The sequence below is a fragment of the Mus musculus genome, chromosome 6 (genome assembly GCF_000001635.26).
Source record: "Mus musculus strain C57BL/6J chromosome 6, GRCm38.p6 C57BL/6J".
Classification (NCBI taxonomy): domain Eukaryota; kingdom Metazoa; phylum Chordata; class Mammalia; order Rodentia; family Muridae; genus Mus; species Mus musculus.
Window position 1 is genome coordinate 128,457,116 of NC_000072.6, and position 19,021 is coordinate 128,476,136.

The following is a 19,021-nucleotide window of genomic DNA, read 5'->3' on the forward strand; positions in this document are numbered from 1 at the left end:
CGCATGGATGCTGGATGCGGCACACATACACAAACTCAGGCACACACATACACATGAAATAAGAACAACAAAATCTTTGACAACCACGTGTCTGTCTAGAGTAGAGAATGTTTCCCGGGCTCCTTTACATCGCCAGGTAGTAAGGTCTGACCAAGCAGATGCAAGACAAGATAAAGTCTGTGCAGAAAAATAATAATTTTTTTTTTCCAAGACAGGGCTTCTCTGTGTAGCCCTGGCTGTCCTGGAATTTGCTTCATAGACTTGGCTGGCCTTGAGTTTACAGAGATCAGCAGGGATTACTGGTGTTGCCGCCATGCCTGGCTATGCAGGAAAGTATTGCTAAAGGGCATGGGAGCTTCCATCCTTGTCCCAGACATCTTGGTAACTAGGATGCAAACCAATGGTTGCGGGAGGGGTTGGTGGTGGAGGGGGGTGGGAAGGGGGGTGGGAGGGAGAAGTATCTTAGGCTGCTGAACAATGTCTCCATCATCACTGGGCAGAGGGAGGGCGAGGGCGGGGGCGGGGCGGGGCTATGTGGATTTCCGGTCACAGACGCAGTCAGGCCTGGGGACTTACTTCATCTTTCAGGATTGCTAGGAAAAGTAGAAAAAAGTGATATGAAGCGCTGAGCGGATCAGTGTGAAGACAATGACCGGTTTTCCAAGTATTTAAGGCATTGGAACTTGGCCGTGAGAGCCCCACTCCCCAGCGTACGCACGCACACAAAATTATTTACTTTCTCTCTGAGACAGAGTCTACTGTAGCCGGCAATGGCTTCCTTCTTGCTTCAGCTTCAGCAAGTTATGGGATTTCCATTTTGAAAATGGAATCTTACTGTTTATTTATTTTAATTAATTCGTTAATTAATTTTTTTACATTCCATATTTTATCCCCTCCTCCGTCCACTCTCAGACTGTCCACATCCCCCACCTCCCCCACCCCCATCTCCACGTGGATGTCCCCACCCCACCTGACCTTTAAACTCCTTGGGGCCTCCAATCTCTTGAGGGTTAGGTGCATCATCTCTGAATGAACACAGACCCAGAAGTCCTCTACTGTATGTGTGTTGGGGACCTCATATCAGCTGGTGTATGCTGTCTGTTTGGTGGTCCAGTGTTTGAGAGATCTTGGGGTCCAGATTAATTGAGACTGCTGGTCCTCCTACAGGATCACCCTTTTCCTCAGCTTCTTTCAGCCTTGTCTAATTCAACAGGGGTCAGCTGCTTCTGTCCTTTGGTTGGGTGCAACTATCTGCCTCTGCCTCTTTCAGCTGCTTGTTGGGTCTTTAGGAGGGCAGTCACGATAGATCCCTTTTTGTGAGTGCTCCATAGCCTCAGTAATAGTGTCAGGCCTTGGGACCTCCCCTTGAGTTGAATCCCAGTTTGGGCCTGTCGCTGGACCTTCTTTTCCTCGGTCTTCTCTCCAATTCCTTCCCTGCAGTTCTTTCAGACAGGAACAATTATAGGTCAGAGTTGTGACTGTGGGATGGCCCCCCTCTCCCTCATTTGATGCCCTGTCTTCCTGCTGCAGGTGGGCTCTATAAGTTCCCTCTCCCTACTGTTGGGCATTTCATCTAACTTCACTCCCTTTGAGTCCTGAGAGTTTCTCACCTCCCAGGTCTCTGGTACTGAAAGGAAATAAAACTTGAGACATGTGATTCATGTAATTTATGTCAAATAGCCCAAAGAGTTGTTTGTGAGCTTTAAAACCTGGGGCTGAGAACATAGCAGAACAGGCCAGGACATGCCCGGGCAGGCCCGTTGTTACATGTCCTGACTGGCCTAGTGCCTCCCTATCTCCTGCCCTTCTGACAGTCTGTTGATGTTTAAATGGACCAATCATGTGAAACCACGCCAATTCCTCCCCCAGTCCCACCCCTTTTCTATAAAAACCCCTAGCTTCCAAGTGTCGGGGTCGAAACCACTGTCTCCTGTATGAGATACGTTTCGAACCGGAGCTCTGCCATTATGGCTCCACCATGTGGTCGACACCTCTGTCTCCTGCGGGACATATGTGTCGTCCCAGAGCTCCGTCATTAAACTACCTCATGCTTTTACATCAAGATGGTCGTCTGTTCGTGATTCTTGGGTACGCCCCGAACGACAATTGAGTGGGGGTTTCCCCACTAGGTTCTTTCAGTACATTCTGGAGTGTCCCCCAACCTTCTATCTCCTGAGGTTGCCTATTTCCAGCTTCAGTCCTTTTCCCTCACCCAATACCAGATCAGGTTCTCCTCCCACCCCCTGACCCCCACACTCCTCCCATGTTTATTATTAAAGCTGGTGTTTGACTATGTTTCTCCAGGGTGGTCTTGAACTCCAGAGCACCTGGCTTGGTTTTTGAGCACCTTGAGAAATGAGGGAGATGGGAGTTTGGTTTCTATTTGCTTAGAACTGACTGTGTTATTTCACTGAAGTTGGCAGTGATTCACATGCCCCTCCCCCAGGACAAGTGTTCCCTGGCTGGCCTGGAACTCATTAGGTAGACCAGGCTGACCTACAGAGATATGCCTGCCTCTGTCCCCCAAGTTCTGGAATTAAAGGTGTATGCCACCCTGACTGGCCCAAGATTCTAGATGTGTACATTTTCAGATTAAATCATCCTGAATCATTGGTTCTGCATAGTTAAAAACGAGAGTATTTACTTATGTTGTAGGATTTACAAGATTAATTGAAATGGGCTGTGTATTGGGAGTGTATGTGGTGAATAGAGGGATGGAACTATGTGCTGGTTATGTTGTCAGCCAGCTTGGCAAAGCTGCAGTGCCCAGATAGTTGGTCTGATTTTTTTTCCTGTTTTCTGGGAAGGTGTTTTTGAATGAGTATAACACTAAATTTGGCTGATTTTAAGTAAAGCAAATGAAGGGGGCCATTGAATAGGACAAAGTCTGACAGAGAAGTAAAAGCCAGCAGTATTCATGAACTACAAATTCGATCCTCTGTGTTCTCCAGCCTGATAGCCTCACCTGAAGAAGTTAGACTATATACACATATACACGCACATGTACACATGCATGCATGCACCCAACTGCTTCTGTTATCCTGGAGAAGCCGGGCTAATGCTTGTGGTATGATAACTTGAGTGTTTATGATTTCAGAAATTCCTAGTGGGATTCCTAACACCCAAGGTAAGGGGATGAAGAGCTGCAAGCTTTAGGTGCTCTGTGAAGACACAGCACTCAGGAATGGACATCAAATCTGATTTGACTTTGGACTTGAGACCTGTGGAAACTTAATGCCAAGGACCAGTCTTGACTTGGAGAGGGGTTCTGAGAGAAGGGGTGTCAGGGAGCAGCAAAAACAAAAGGTTCAAAGTCAAATCGTGGGTCCAAGCTGGTGGTGGCCTGGCCTGTGTTCTGCTGGAGGCAGCTTTCCAACCGCTTTTTTCTCTGTTCTGCATTCTCTCTCCCTCTCCCCCTCCCCCTCCCCCTCCCCATCTGCTCTTTCTCTCTGATCTGCTCTCTCTGGAGATCTCTAGGCAGTTCTCTTACTGTGTTCTGCTTGAGACAGTTCTCCAAGCAGTTCTCTCTATATATTCTAAAAAATTCTCTGGATAGCTCATCTCCTGCAGATCAAAAGCCCAGTCTTTTATTTTTCATATGGATCCAGTCATTTACTTCAGTTTTCCTTTAGATTATCCTATGAATCAGCATCCAGTGACCCCAGTCCCTTAACTCCTGGGAAACAGCAAGCACACATTTTCTTTTAACTTTGCAAAAGAATTCAGAGATCTCCCTGCCTCTGTTAAACACAGGTAATAAACTAGCTGGGTGAGACCCCGCCCTGAAATTACCATTTCTACCACACCTGAGCCTCAGGCTGACCTTGAACTCAGGAATCTGCCTGCCTTTTTATCTGCCTGCCTCTGTATCTTTCTGACAAGGTGGCTCGTTAATACCGCTGCCTTTGTTCTTTTAGATTCATGAAGCCCCTCATAATTCACATGCATCCTTATTTTTTCGCATAGCTGAGAAATTATATATTTTAAAAATCGCGTTTTTAGAGTTCTTTCCCACAGCTTTAAGGGCTGTCCTGAAGGTCCCAGTGTTTACCGTTTTGCTGAGACATTGGCCACACTTTGGCCTCCTGGACTCACGACTCTGATTTCCATGGAGTCATTAACATTAATTAACAGGGAAGACATTCCTTAAAGGAGGAATGCAGATTGGCTTTGCCTGGGAAGAAGCCTATGCACGCGGCAACCATCAGACGCTTGTGGAGGCCCACGTCTGCCAGCCCTGTCCCAGTAGCAGGAACCATGTCATTCTGACACCAAGGCCATGCCGGGACCAGCAACTTAATATGTCATTGTTTATAAACCATCCAGTGTGTGATCATTTCTTTTGTTTTTCAAGACAGGGTTTCTTTGCGTAGCCCTACAGAGTGGACCTCACTCTGTAGACGAGGCTGGATTTGAACTCAGATCCATCCTCCTCTCCCTCTTGACTCCTGGAGCACCACCACCATTCTATAGGATCCAGAATTACTAAGGAAGTCTGTGAAGAGGTTTAGGTTGAGTTGAAGTGGAAAGACCCATCCTATGTATGGTATCATTCTGTGGGTTGTGAAGTCTTGGGATGAATAGCAAAGAGGAAGTAATGAATACTACCATTCATCCATGCTTCCTGCTGTGTTCACAGTGTGACCAGCCACCTCAAGCTCCCCACACCATGGGTTCCCCTCCATGATGGATTGTGGCCTCAAACTGTGAGATAATATAAACCCTCTCTGCCTTAAGCTGGCTTTGCCTGGGAGTCTTGCAACAGTAGAAACAAGTACTGCAGAAAATTGCTCCTGAGACATAATATTGTTCCAGTCCATGTTACAGAGTGGAAGGAGCTAGGTGAAGTTATATGTACTTACTTATTTAGATAGTTTAATACATGTACAATGAATATTAGTTTTATATCTTTAAATAATGATTTTATATTTACATGCTTATGACTCTTGGATTTTTATTTATTTACATAATCAACTCATATAGTAATTTTTTTCATTTATACAATGAGCTTCACCCTCCATCCCCCTTTCTAATTCCTTTGTGGTGGTTTGACTAGGTATGGCTCCCATAGATTCATGTATTTAAATACTTGGCCCAGGGGGAGTGGCACTAATATGAAATATGGCCTTGTTGAAGTAAGTGTGTCACTGTGGTAGGCTTTGAGGTCTCTTATGCTCACCTCACACTCTGTCTAGTGTGGAATCCAGTATTTTGGCTTATGGGAGGCCTTCCCTAGCATGGAGAGGAGAGTCTGAGAGTCTTTGCTGATAGGGCAGCCCATTGGGGAGAGTGAGCCACACATAATGGTCAGGGGAAATCTCGCAGCTAACTTGCTATCAATCAGGCCATTTTTGCTGCTCTGCCTAACAACCAACCAGCTGCTGCTTTATTGATACAAGTCTCACAGAACAAAGACGGACTAGTGATTATCTAAGTGGTACAGAATATATGTTTGATTTTTCCTTACATGTCCAGGGTTACAAGTTCAGTTACAATTAGAAAATACAATCAGAAAGGATTTTTTTTTTATTATCAGCCCTATAACTCCAATTTAAAGAATATAAAGAATGTCTCCTTCAAAGCATACACATTTAATATATGGTGGCCTGCTTTTAGGGTGGCAGTGTTTGTAGTTTGAAAGCACTCCAGACAAACAGAAACTATCTGAACTGGGTTTTTTATGAATAGCAAATACTAATACCTAACTTCTACTATATGTTTCATCATCTATGCTATAAACTAGGAAAAGTTTATTTTAGTTTATCTTATTTACTGAGTTTTACTCCTCCAGGAGTGTAACCTGTATGACCCCCCCCCCCCCTTAAATTACATTTTCAGAGAGCTCTAAGCCTATAATAAAAAGAGACCTTGAATCTGTAATCTATGCTCCTGGCCTGTCAGAGTTTGTCAATTGTCTCTGTTTGCCCTTCATCAAATATGCAGTTTGAGTTATCTCAGGGGCAGACACCCCCCAAGCAGGTTCCTGGGGTAATGGCCTCATCTAGCTATGTGTTTATCTATGCTTAAGGATCTCCAGGGCGTACAGAAGACTTCCAAATAGTGACCAGATAAAGTTAATTTTAGGATTTTCCTAAAGAGACTGAGAAATAATTTTCTCAAGAAAAGGCACACAGTGATTCACAGTGCAGAAAGTCCCCAAGGATACAACACTCAGAGACCACAACCCAAAAGTTAGAGATAGACGGACAGCGACTGCAGCAATTGCTTAGCTTTGCTGGAATCGTGTCTAGCAGCTGTGCTGATGCCATGACTCTCGCTGTTTCCGGTGTGCCACTGGCTGCCTGCAGAAGACAGTCTCCTCCTGGCTGCCTTCAGATCAAGATGCAGAATTTAGCTGCCATACTTACTGTCACAATGAGAATGGACTAAAACCTCTGAACTGTAAGCCAACCACCTTTATAAGAGTTGCTGTGGTCATGGTGTCTCTTCACTGCACTAAAACCTTAACTGAGACATCCTTCCTCTCTCATTGGAACCTCTCTGCTCAGCAAGCCCTGTTCTGATTCTGATGCCTTTTGTGTGTGACCCACTGGATTTAGAGCAGTGTAGGGGAGGTTATTGACTGGCTTAAGGGCAGCTTGCCAGTGGCTACACCACTGAAGAAAGTGACAGAAAGTGACGCCCCTCCCTCGGCAAGCATTAACTGTCCTGCATGCCCCCCCCCCCCCATGCAGAAATGGCCACGGCCCCAGTCTTATGCACATACGCACAGCTGCAGTGAATACAGGTGGAGTGGCAGCGTCACGCCCAGAAGTTGTCTTTCTGCAGCACAGTTTTTTGGGTTTTTTCCACCCTATCTTCCATGAAGCTCACTTACTTTGCGTAGGAATGATACCATTGTCCCCATTCAGGTCCGGCATTCAACCCTGATGGATTCTCAACTCTTTGGGTACTTATGAGTTTCTGTTGAAGGGCCTCAACTTGACAAGACAGACTCCATCTTGTAACCAGGCCTCCATTTTATACACTAGGGCCTGTCCTCAGTTTAAATTTGAATTTCTGGGAAAACCACAAACTGTTCCAGGAAGGAAGCACCCTGGACATGGGCCACCAGCAGGAAAATACCAAACATTCCAGAGCCTATAGATAGATATAGATAGATTGCTTAAGCCAACTAAAATCATTGTTAACCAGTTATGTAACTGCCAAGTTGATAAGCCCCTTCCTGCTGTAACCGAAATAAAAAGGCAGAACCTGAGGGCCTTCTGCACTACCCTGCTTCGTCAGAGGGGTCTGAGGGCCAAGCTTGAGCTTGATTAAGACTCGTTGCTTTTGCACCTGAGTTCGTCTCCAGGTGGTCTTTGGGGACCCTCAGATCTGGGGATAACACTGTTTTGGGTTTTTTTTTTTTTTTTGGTTTTTCGAGACAGGGTTTCTCTGTGTAGCCCTGGCTGTCCTGGAACTCACTCTGTAGACCAGGCTGTCCTCCAACTCAGAAATCCGCCTGCCTCTGCCTCCCAAGTGCTGGGATTAAAGGCGTGCGCCACCATGCCCGGCTGGGATAACACTGTTAACTCCTGCCCACTGCATCGAGAAGTGACTCTGAGGAAGGCTGTATGTCAGTGGCCGTAGCCATGGCTGTGGCAGTGGCAGTGGCAGCAGTGAGGTAGACCAAGTCTCAAACAAGGTAGACGAACTTGCTAGTGAGAGCCAAGAAGCCAGAGACGCAGAAGAAACTGGAGCCTCCCCCCTTGGATCTCCTTACATCTGGATTGGTTGCTAGAAGTCTGCTCATTGACATCTCAGTTGATTGCAGATGCAGTCAAGTTGACAACCAAGATTAGCCATTACAGGATAGCCTCTAGATATCTCTATGAAGGATTATCTAAATTAGGTCAATTGAAATGGAAAGATTTTTCTTTTTTGAGACAAGGTCTCACTATATAGTTTTGGTTGGCCTGAACTCACTCTGTAGACCAGGCTGACCTCAGACACATAAAGATCCACTTTCCTGTCTCCCGAGTGCTGGGATTGAAGTTCTGTACCGCAGTGCCTGGCCCACCAGCCTGGAGTCCTAGGCTGAATAAGAAGGTTACAGTGATCTGAGCTCTGGCATCCATGACTCTGTTCCCTGGCTGCAGATGCAAGCGTGAGCAGCTGCCTTAGGCTCCTGCTGCTGTGATGTTCCTGTCTTTTCCTGATGCCTGGACCTGTGAGCTGAAACAAAGCCCCAAACCCCCAAACCTCCACTTCCTTCCTTAATTTGCTTCTCGTCAGATATTTTGTCATGGCAATGAGACAAGCAGCCAATAGAGTCACTGAGCCCCATTTATAATTTTTGAAAGCCGGGAATGGTAACTATATATGCCTCGTTTATGCTCGCCTGGATAAAATGCTTATTTGTGGCCATGCTTTATATGAATGGCTGGTTTGGCTTTCTAAGTTTCTGTGGTGGGAACACAGTTACCATTGCCTGTTTTATAGTCTAAGAAGTCAAGTCGCAGAGACCCTTAAAGCATGAATTCAAATACAGACGGTGACTCAGACCACCATCCCTAAGATACACTAGTGAGGCACAGGCCCATGAACGTAGCTCCGTGACAGTTCCAGGCTTTCCTGCTTGATTTCTTGGAGAACAATAGTCTGGTTCACGCCATGTCTCCTAACGGTATGCACAAGGAAGAACATGATTCAGAAATTCTGTGTGTGTGGCGGCAGAGGGGTGGTGAACATAACTTGCCCCTCCAGTCAGGTGGCCAGCCTTGTTTCTGAGACTCTTGGTCTTAAAGCTTCTCTCTTTATTGTCCCTGTACTTTTCCTATCATCGTCTTTCTGTGTAGTGAGGGTTTGCAGACTCCCAAGGCCACAGGGTCTCACATTCTTCCTGTGGCATCTGGGTTACATCTAGGTTAAAGGTTAGCTCACAACAAACAAACTGCTGCTGAAGTGTATGCCCTGGGCTGTTTACAGTGCGTCTCTGCTGGTTCTTCTCTACACTATGTACAAATGAGCTCTTATAACACAGAATAAAGGACCCCTACTTGTCCCCTACAACAATGATCCCCAGCAGTCCAGACTCCCGTAGATCTTCTGGGCGGAGGCCGATGCTGTTTCTGTGTTGGAGGAGGATCTTGTGCACTGTGTGTTCAGATGCTGATTTCTGTACTCCGCACTCCCCATCTAATTACAGTTCAGACATGGGCATTGTCATGGACATTGAAGCTCTGTGTCAACACGGTGTAAAGAATGCTCCCCAATTATCTCTGATTGGTTAATAAAGAGCTGAACTGGAAGAAAAAGTGACGGGGGGGGGGGGGGGGGGTGGGGAGATAGGAAGGCTGGACTTCTGATCCCAGCCAGGGATACAAGGGAGAAGAGTTGGGGAGAACAGCGGCCACAAGACTGGTGGAGGAGGAAGAGGAGGTGGAGGAAGAAGAAAAAAAGGAGAAGGAGGAGGAGAAGAAGAGGAGGAGGAGGAAGAAAGTAGGAGAATAAAAGAAAAAGGTCACCATTCGGTCAAGCATGAGGAGGAGATGCCAAAGGAGTTCTCCATGAGGACAGATCATTACAGCAGAGTGAGCCAAGGGGAGACTGAATGCAAGTAACTCAGGCATGTGGCTGGGAAGTAGCTAGAACGCACAGAGAATTAGAAATATCTGCTCAGTGATTGTGCTTATCTGTCTCTTCCACACCCTACCCCTCCACTCCCCGATAGAGTAGACTGGGAACCCTGGGGATAGAAATGAAGTAAATTTCTCCACCCTAAATAGTGCTCCAAATGTCACACAGATGCATAAGGGTAATGGGGATGCATTCAACTAGTGACCTAGATAGAAAAACCAAAGGCTTTGCTACTCTTTGACATCTGAAGCCTTCATCAATATTCTCATGTTTCATCAATTACCCTAAAGTTATTTTTCTTTTTTTTTTTTAAGATTTATTTATTTATTTATTATATGTAAGTACACTGTAGCTGTCTTCAGACGCACCAGAAGAGGGCATCAGATCTCATTACTGGTGGTTGTGAGCCACCATGTGGTTGCTGGGATTTGAACTTCGGACCTTTGGAAGAGCAGTCGGGTGCTCTTACCCACTGAGCCATCTCACCAGCCCCCTAAAGTTATTTTTCAAAACATGTGCAGCACAGCTAAGAGGAAGCCTAGAAATGACTTCTGAATTAGTTGCTTTTCTCATTGACATGATCAAATATCTAAACAGAAGCAACTTAAGGAGGAGAGCTTTCTCTTGGTTTGTTCAGGTGACACAGTCAATCCTAGTGGGACAAGATTTAACATCTGGAGTGGGCCAATATGTAGCAATGGCGGCTTATAGTAGGGACTTTTCACATGGAGCTGACACAGAACAGGGAAGACCTTACAGCAGGACAGGGCCATTAACCTTCAAAAGTTTACTCTTGGTGATTCACCTGCCCCAGCTGTGTCTCCCAACTCTTTAGAACAGCGCCACCAACTGGAGGCCAGTTGTTAAAACACACAAGTCTGTAAGGAAATTTTCTAAGCCAAATAAATCATTAGAAATGATTTTCTAGAAATCTAAATCTTGAGACATTTTATTTTCAACTCTCTCTCTCTCTCTCTCTATATATATATATATAATATATATATCTGTATATGTATATACAGATATATACACACATGTATGTATATACAGATATATATGCACATATATACATATATATGAAAATACATTCTATCATATTATATACCTGATACATAATGCAGATATTTATGTATAAACACAGCTACCTGAGTGTGTATGTGTGTATGTGTGTATGTAATAAAACTTCACTGATTTAACATTTTAAAAAGTTATAAAACACTTATCCTTCTTCTAAATAGCATTCACAGGCCTGGGAAGATGGCTCAAGTACCTGTCCACTCATGAGTACCTGAGTTTAGATATCCAGTACCCACCTGTCTTAGGGTTTTACTGATGTGAACAGATGCCACGACCTAGGCAACTCATTTAAGGACAACGTTGAATTGTGGCTGGCTTGCAGGTTCAGAGGTTCATTATCATCAAGGCAGAAACATAACAGCATCCAGGCAGGTATGGTTTAAAAGGAGCTGAGAGTTCTACATCTTCATCTGAAGGCTGCTAGCAGAATACTGGCTTTCAGTAGGATAGGGTCCTTTTCTAGGATAAGGGTCTTAAAGTCCACACCCACAGTGACACACCTACTCCAACAAGGCCACACCCACTCCAACAGGGCCACACCTAATAGTGCCACTCCCTGGGCAGAGCATATGCAAACCATTACACCACCTAACTCTAGATGTGGTAGCCCATTCCTGTAATTCTAGTGCTGGGGGTGTGAAGAGACCTCATCTCAAAAAATAAGGTGGCGAGCAATAGAGAAATACGTTTGACATAACCTACGGCCTTTACATACATATATACATATATGAATATGCATGCTCACATACATAAGAACACACATACACTACACACACAGGTGACATCACATTGTTAACTGTCTGATCTGACAGAATCCCTGTCCTCTGGCTATGCCTGTGAGGAGCTATCTTAATTGGGTTAATTGAGATGGAAAGACCCATTCTAAAACTAGATGGTACTATTTCTTGGTTTGGGGTTCCCAAACGGAAGCCAGTGTTTACTAATTATGAGTGCTTCCTTAAATGTCAAGCAGAATGGTCATTCCAGAAGGTTCTGGAAGCATCAGTCACAAGGAGACTATTTAGTTCCTCAAGAGCTTTCTGGAGTCCGTGAAGGCTCATGGTTCTGCACTTCAGGACATCAGCTGTTAAAGGCTAGGCTCAAAAGAGGCAGGTGTGCCACCCCTCCTTCCCCCAATCAGAAGGTCTCAAAGATAGGTTTCAGTTTCTGAGATAGCTGGACATAGGAAAAAAAATTAGTAACTTTTTGTTTGTTTGCTTGTTTGTTTTTTGTTTTTGTTTTTGTTTTTTTCGAGACAGGGTTTCTCTGGCTGACCTGGAACTCACTCTGTAGATCAGGCTAGCCTCGAACTCAGAAATTCACCTACCTCTGCCTTCCAAGTGCTGGGATTAAAGGCGTGCACCACTGTTTTTTTGAAACAGGGTTTGTCTGTGTAAAATAGCCTTGGCTGTCCCAGACTCGCTTTGTAGACCAGAATGGCCTTGAATTCACAGAGGTCTGCCTGTCTCTGCATCCTGAGTGCTGAGATTAAAGGGGTGCACCACGATGCCCAGTGAATTAGTGACATTTCAGAACCCCTGTTCCCCCTCCCTTGTCCCCTTCTCTGCCTTCCCTCCTCGTTTCTGCCTTCTCTCTTCCATTTTTGCTTTCTCTTTCAGCCTCTCCTTTTTCTCTTGGCCATCCAGCTTTCCAGGACTTCTGCTTCTCAATCTTTTCCTGATCGTCGTTTCCCTTTGTCTCATGTGGTCATATAAAGTACGTGGGTGGGTAGCAGAGGCTTCGTGGAAACCTAGTGGAGTAAGATGGCTACCCGCGGGGGGGGGGGGGGGGAGGGGGGGGTTGAGCCGCAAGCCGCAGGGGCCGGTCCAAGAGCTGTCCGTGGTGCTGAATAGCGACTCTGGCTCAGGTGCTGAGGTCAGGAGCTGTCTATGTGAGGCTGGGGTGGCTTGGACTGCCAACTGAGCTCCATTCCTCTCACCAGCACCAGGTGGCACCTGAGGGCCATTGCCAAAGGGAAGAAGCATTCCTCGAGGGTTGCTCTGTTGCTGGTGCCCTCCTTCAGTACATATTCCCTCCTCCCTCTGCTAGGGTGTCCTAAGCAGGAGACACAATTGAATTGGGGGAAGAGGAAATGGGGAAGTAAAGGGGTGTAAGGATGTGCTGACTTGAGCAAGAATGGCCTCCATAGGCTCATAAATTTGTACGCTTGGTCTCCAGTTGGTGGAGCCGTTTTGGAAGGATTAGGAGGTAAGTCACTGATTGGGGGTGGGCTTTGAAGTTTCAAAAGCCCATGCTATTTCCAGAGAGCTCTCTTTCTCCTTCTCTCTGCCTCTCTGTCTGTGTCTGTCTCTATGTCGTTCTGTCTCTCTGTGTCTGTCTGTCTGTTTCTGCCTCATAGTTGCTGTCTCAACATGTAAGCCCTCAGCTACTGCTTAAGTGCCAAAGCAGCCTGCATGCTGTCATGCTCTCCACCATGATGGTGATGGAATCCCCTACGAAACTCTAAGCAGGCCCACAATTACATTTTTTGAAAAGTTAATTTCCTTGGTCATGGCGTCTCTTTGCAACAATACAAAGATAGCTAAGACAGAGGAGGTAAGGAGAAATCACAGAGGATGGAAGTGAAGAGAATTAGAGCTGGGAGAGGATGTCTGTATCGAGGAGACTCTGACAATGAAGAAGGCTCTGTGGATGTTGGAGCAGAAAGGATGAACCCAAGATTGTCTTAGTAGAGAAGAAATAGACTTTGTGTGATTAGGGATGTTAGGAACTGGTACGGTTTAAAGGAGACAACACTGGCAGGAAGTTGGGGGCGAAGATTAAACTGAAGAAGAGAGCACTGTTGAAGGATTTACATTTGGGAAACTGCATAGTAAACTGGTTTAAATGGATAGTGAGATATGAGAAAGCCAGGCTTGGTCAAGAGGCTTCAAAAGGCTGGGTCCAGCAGCAGGACCAGGTAGAGGGTCCGAGAGTCTAAAGCTGAGGGGCAGGAGAGTTGTGAACAGACCCTGGAGCTGGAGACAGGAAGGCAAATGGTGGGAGATAGCACTACCCAGGCAGAGAACCTCCCTCTTCTGGTGCAGTGGGAGCCAAAGCAAGAGTGGCTCACCCGAGGAAACTCTGTTCTGATTTGAAAGGGCACCTTTCTTCCGAATCCCTTAGTACACATGCCAGTAACCCACCAGATCCACAGAGGACTCTGTCCTGGCTTGAGGACTGGGTCTGGCTAGAATTCTTTTCTCCAACTTAACAGCATATCTGTGTACAGGGTGGTTGGTGATCATGAGTGGTTGGTGACCAATGGCCAGGGAAGACTGCTAGGAAACTGTTCTTTAGAGGTAACATTTCTTTAAATCTCTGTTTTGGCTAGTGATGAGCAAATCTATCTACTCTTGGTCGTTTATTGGATTCCAGGAGAAATGTTAATAGGCCCTAGGAGAGTCTAGGACCACAAAGTTTGTTTTTGCTGTCAGCATCTTTTCTCTGGTTAAACAGGAGCTGGAAATACAGACCCATGGGAATTGGTACCCAGTACCTGCCCCCTGATGATGTGAAAGGAAAGGAAAGGAAAGGAAAGGAAAGGAAAGGAAAGGAGGAACATCAAGAGGAAAGGGTGATGAGAGCTGAGTACTTCTTTCCCACTTCTTGGTCTCATGTGTTTTATGTCTGTGAAGTTTGGTCGTTTTAATTAATGCTAATTAAATAAAACTCACCTCTGGCCAATCTCACTTGCTTCTTCCATCAGTGTGGAGTTGGAGAGTGTGGTTTAGGGCAATGCTCCCTCACTGGGTAGATTTGACCATAAGCATGGGACATTAGGGATAGAGATCCAGCAGAATTTGGCTTGATAGATCTGAGACATCTGAGCCTTAAGAAGACCCACGGTGGCTATTGTTCTCTCAGTTTTGTGGCTTTTCTTTCTGGCATAAAATACAGAGTATTGGTTTCTACTCAAATCTCAGCTAGAGGCAATATTCTTTCAAGATACCCTGTGGCCCTTTCCTCTAAAAATGGAAACAGTCTCATCTGCCTCCCTAGGGAGCAACTGTCTTCTAACTCTGTCCTCACATTGAGAAAAGGTCTGGACTGTCCCCGCATCCTCCAGGCTTAGGATGTGGTCAGACAATGAATCCTCTTAGTGACTCTGTTCTAGTCAGCTCCCTTATTCAGCTATGACATACAGACACACTTCTGCCACAGTGCACCTGCACTTCAGGATCCACAGCCTGGAAGGAGCTTGGATTGGACATTCTCTGGGAGATTTCTTATGGTCTTATTATTTTTTTTTCTTCTGAAGATCATGCTCTAATGAAGACTTTCTTAGGGTTTTACTGCTGTGAACTTTCACCATTACCAAGGCAACTTTTCTAAGGACAACATTTAATTGGGGCTGGCTTACAGGCTCAGAGGTTTAGTCCATTATCATCAAGGCGGGAATATGGCAGCATTTAGGCAGGCATGGTGCAGGAGGAGCTGAGAGTTTTTCATCTGAAGGCTGCTAGCAGAATACTGACTTCTAGGATGAGGGTCTTAAAGCCTACACCCACAGTGACACACCTGCTCCAACAGGGCCACACCTTCTAATAGTGCCACTCTCTGGGATGAGCATATACAAACCATAACAAGACCCACGAGGGGCACCCTGCTAAAGTACCTTCTCCTTAGAACACATTTCTCTATCATGGTTGCTACCTCCTGAAAAAAATTGTTCCTTTTTTTTTTTTATTTTTTATTCTGGTAGAGTGTACTATATCTTGTTTCCACCACAATGCATGAATCTTGAGTCCTGCAATAATTTTGATTACTTCATGCTGTGTCTGTGATGGCTATTGTTGGTTGACAACTTGATTATATCTGGAATGAACTACAATCCAGAAATCTGTGATGTAGATTTTTAAGGAAGGAAGACATACTTTTTTTTTTGCATTAAAAAAAATTCCTTTATTTACAGTCTAAAATTTAAACAGGATGATTGGTTCTCATTTGTGATACTTCCAGGTCCTGGATCGCATACTGTGGAGACAGGGAAGCAAACACAGAGGCCAGTCCAGCTTGTCAGACTCGAGAGAGAATGTCACACCAAAACAGCAGAGGACCTGGTTCCGTCTTGTCTAGATTACATTTCCCCACACTGTGAGATCACCACTGGCAGTTTGGGCTTATTGTTGGGGCCTGTGGGAACATTCTCGATCTTCCTCATCACTAGAAGTCCGTCAATGATTTTTCCAAACACTACATGCTTTCCATCCAGCCAATCACACTTAGAACACGTGATAAAGAACTGGCAGCCATTTGTACTGGGACCACTATTTGCCATGGAAAGCAGGCCTGGAGCAGAGTGTCTAAGTTTAAAATTTTCATCCGCAAATGGACCCCGGTAAATACTGGCGACTCCAGTGCCATCGCCATTAACAAAATCTCCACCCTGAATCATGAAATCCTTTATGACTCTGTGGAAGGTGCTTCCTTTGTATCCTATTGGAACGCCATCTTTTCTGAACTCTCCGGTGCAGAATTGCCTAAAGTTCTCTGCCGTCTTAGGCACCACGACTGCAAAGAGCTCGATCTTCATGCGACCAACTTCCTGGCCGCCAATGCTGACATCGAAGAAGACCACTGGATGGACTGGACTTGAATTTGCCACTGCCATGGCTTTGACCCGGAAATCGGAAGACATACTTTTAATCTGGGCCACACCTTCTGTAGGAAGCCTATATAAGGACAATGGGAGGAGGAAGTTTTAGTCTTTGGCCTGCTTGCCCTAACCTTGCTAGCACATCCCTTTCTGCGCTGGCATTGGAACCTACTTCTTTGGGATTTCAGCAGATACAGGAGATGAGCGGAAACACCCAGGCTCATGGGACTGAGCAACTATTGGATTCTTGGACTTCCCATTCACAGCTAACCATTGTTGGATTAGTTGGACTTGAGTACAGCATCCCAGAAGCAACAACAATATGTCACTCATTTGACACGCAAGTATCTGAGTGATGACCACTGCTGTACTGTCTTCCATGGGGAGTCTACTTCCATTCACCGGGACTAGGTGAGGGAGGGAGGAGAAGGAGGAGTCAAGCAGAGTCCAACCCAGTTCTTAAAGGACTTGACCTAGGAGGAGTCACTATGGGATCTAGCCTCCCTTCTAACCTTATAACTGGGAGTTGGATTTTGAGATATTAGGAAAAAGTAAATAAAATCCATGAAGCAGCCCTACACTCTGTCTGGTCACAGAGCCATTGCTTGTGGAGACAATGGCAGGGGACACTTCATGCCAGTGTCACATCTGAGGAACTCCCGAAGCAGAATGAGACCAGCATCCCTCGCAAGAATAGGAAGAGGCCTAATCTATAGGAACCAAGGGATGAGAAATGAAGACAAAAAAATGTAGACAGAGGTCACATTCAGGTGAGCCTAGGCTAACCTGGCCACAGAAACTCTTTTGTTGCTATTGCTTGTTTTGTTTTGTTATTTTAATCCGGGGACAAGGCTCTGGCCTTGTCTGTACCCTATGACCACAGGCCCTGGTCACATGAGACCCGAACAGAGGATCACAAGATCCGATGTAGTTGAGGTGTGACCACATCAAAGCCCGCAGTGAAGTGAGAACCAAGTGACCACAGCCTTGTTCACACTTGGCTCCCCACAGCCTTTCCTCTCCTCTCTTGACACACATTTAGCCTCGCAGGCTCACCTCAGGCTCTTGGGGGTTACCTAATGATGGCGTTTGCTTCTTCCACCAAATTTTAGGAAGTTCCTCCTTTAGTCAACCCATCAATCTCCCAGATCAAGAATTTGGAAAAACGAGTTTATATTCAGATTCTTACTTTTAGTAAGGAAAGACCTGCAGCTAAGGGCACCATGAAGTTGATTTGGCATGGAGACACATCCCTGCCGTGTCTGTACTGGAGTAGGCTGGCTGGTTGTGGGAGGGGTCACAGAGAACACGGGAACGGCAGAGGTAGGTTCTGGAGGGCAGAGGTAGGCTGGTCTCGCCAGTTCTTCATGTCATGTTGTGGACACACAGATACTTTCAGACATTGTTGCTAAAAGGGGAATCTGGGGCTTCCTGGAGTGACAAGGGAGTGACCTGGACATGTTTTGTGCTTCTCTGGCTCACAGTCATGAGACAGCCGTCCCGTGCTACAGAAGGAGTCATGAACATACTCAGGGAAGTCACCATAGAGGTGACATCGCCAACAACCCATCTCTCACTCCATAGAGGTGACATCGCCAACAACCCATCTCTCACTTCAAAGGTTCAAATCTGAGAATCCTTGTGACCAGTCATGTCCCTTTGTCCTGTAAGACCCCCAAAGCTGGGCCTCTGCTCAAGTCCCGGGATGAGCTGGCCAGCACCCCAATAACCCGAGAGAAAACCACACCTGATGCAAACTGCAAAAGGTTTTATTATCAGCTAGCTGAGGACGAAGTCCCTCTGCAGTGCAGGGGAGTTCGACCCCAAGCGGTGACAGTAGGGGACTTTTAACAGCTAGCTGAGGAATTGGGAGGAGTTGGGAGGAGAGTTCTTCTCTTCCGGGTGTCCTTGGTGAACTTTACAAGGTAGGAGTGGGGAGTGAGTTCTTTCTGAATTTTTATCTCTGTGTCCTCGGCACAGGAAGGCAGGCATCTCTGGTTGTAAAGTATAGAAACAAAAAGGCTCTTTGCTGGCTATAGAGAACAAAGAGCTTCTTTCTGGCTGTATTTTTAGAGATCAGGGGAAACAAGCTTGGGGAACGTCCAGGGGCTTTACCTTCCAGGGAGAAACGCTCTAAGTCGGGGTCTCACAGTCCCACCCCTGAATTCAGGTCCTCAGGGTGTTACCTTTACACATCATGTGAGAGAGAGAGAGAGAGAGAGAGAGAGAGAGAGAGAGAGAGAGGGGGAGGGAGGGAGAGAGGAGGCCACTGTCCCTATGTAGGTTGAAAATCAGCCGTAGCAGCCACAAGACTGATAAGATCCCTAAGAGGGCGTGGCTGATGGAGGGATGGTTGTCTTGCTGTGCTCGCTCCCATTGAGCTTCATTGACACCACCTCTAGGCTCCAGGGGTCACCCAGGTCCCCCTAAGTACTTGGAGTTTTAGCATGGCTCCCTCATTTCCCATCTGTATGAAGAAGAAAAAATTACAAGAGCGATCAGAAAAACTCTGTGCCCTGGGAAAGCTCAAAACCGTAACTACGGGCTCAGGGAAAGGTGAGCGACCCAGGAGGAAAGGAGCCCTACAGCCTCATATCAGCCTCCTCACATCAGCCTATCCTCAGCAGAGATTGGCCCTGTGGATCCCTGATTGCTGTCGATAAGGCCACCACCCCCACAGTCACCAACTCCTTTCTTTCCCACGTGTTTATAGTGCCAGCATGGACCCCAGGATGGAAAACCATGCGTGTGGTGCTTCTCGTT

The 19,021-nt window shown here is 46.1% G+C and overlaps 1 long non-coding RNA gene and 1 pseudogene across 2 annotated transcripts in view; one reads left to right on the forward strand and one right to left on the reverse strand.

Annotated features, from left to right (window-relative positions):
* Positions 1–19,021, forward strand: part of Gm10069 (predicted gene 10069) — a 64,525-nt gene that overhangs the window by 18,359 nt on the left and 27,145 nt on the right. Inside the window, exon 3 of one of the 2 annotated variants that reach the window (NR_028592.1) lies at positions 15,622–18,730. The exons of the other annotated variant lie outside the window; for it this stretch is intronic. This is a non-coding gene — a long non-coding RNA (predicted gene 10069). Of the gene's footprint in view, positions 1–15,621; positions 18,731–19,021 lie in introns of those variants that run through there. 2 annotated transcript variants of the gene reach the window in all.
* Gm8719 (predicted pseudogene 8719) lies at positions 15,537–16,295 on the reverse strand (annotated as a pseudogene).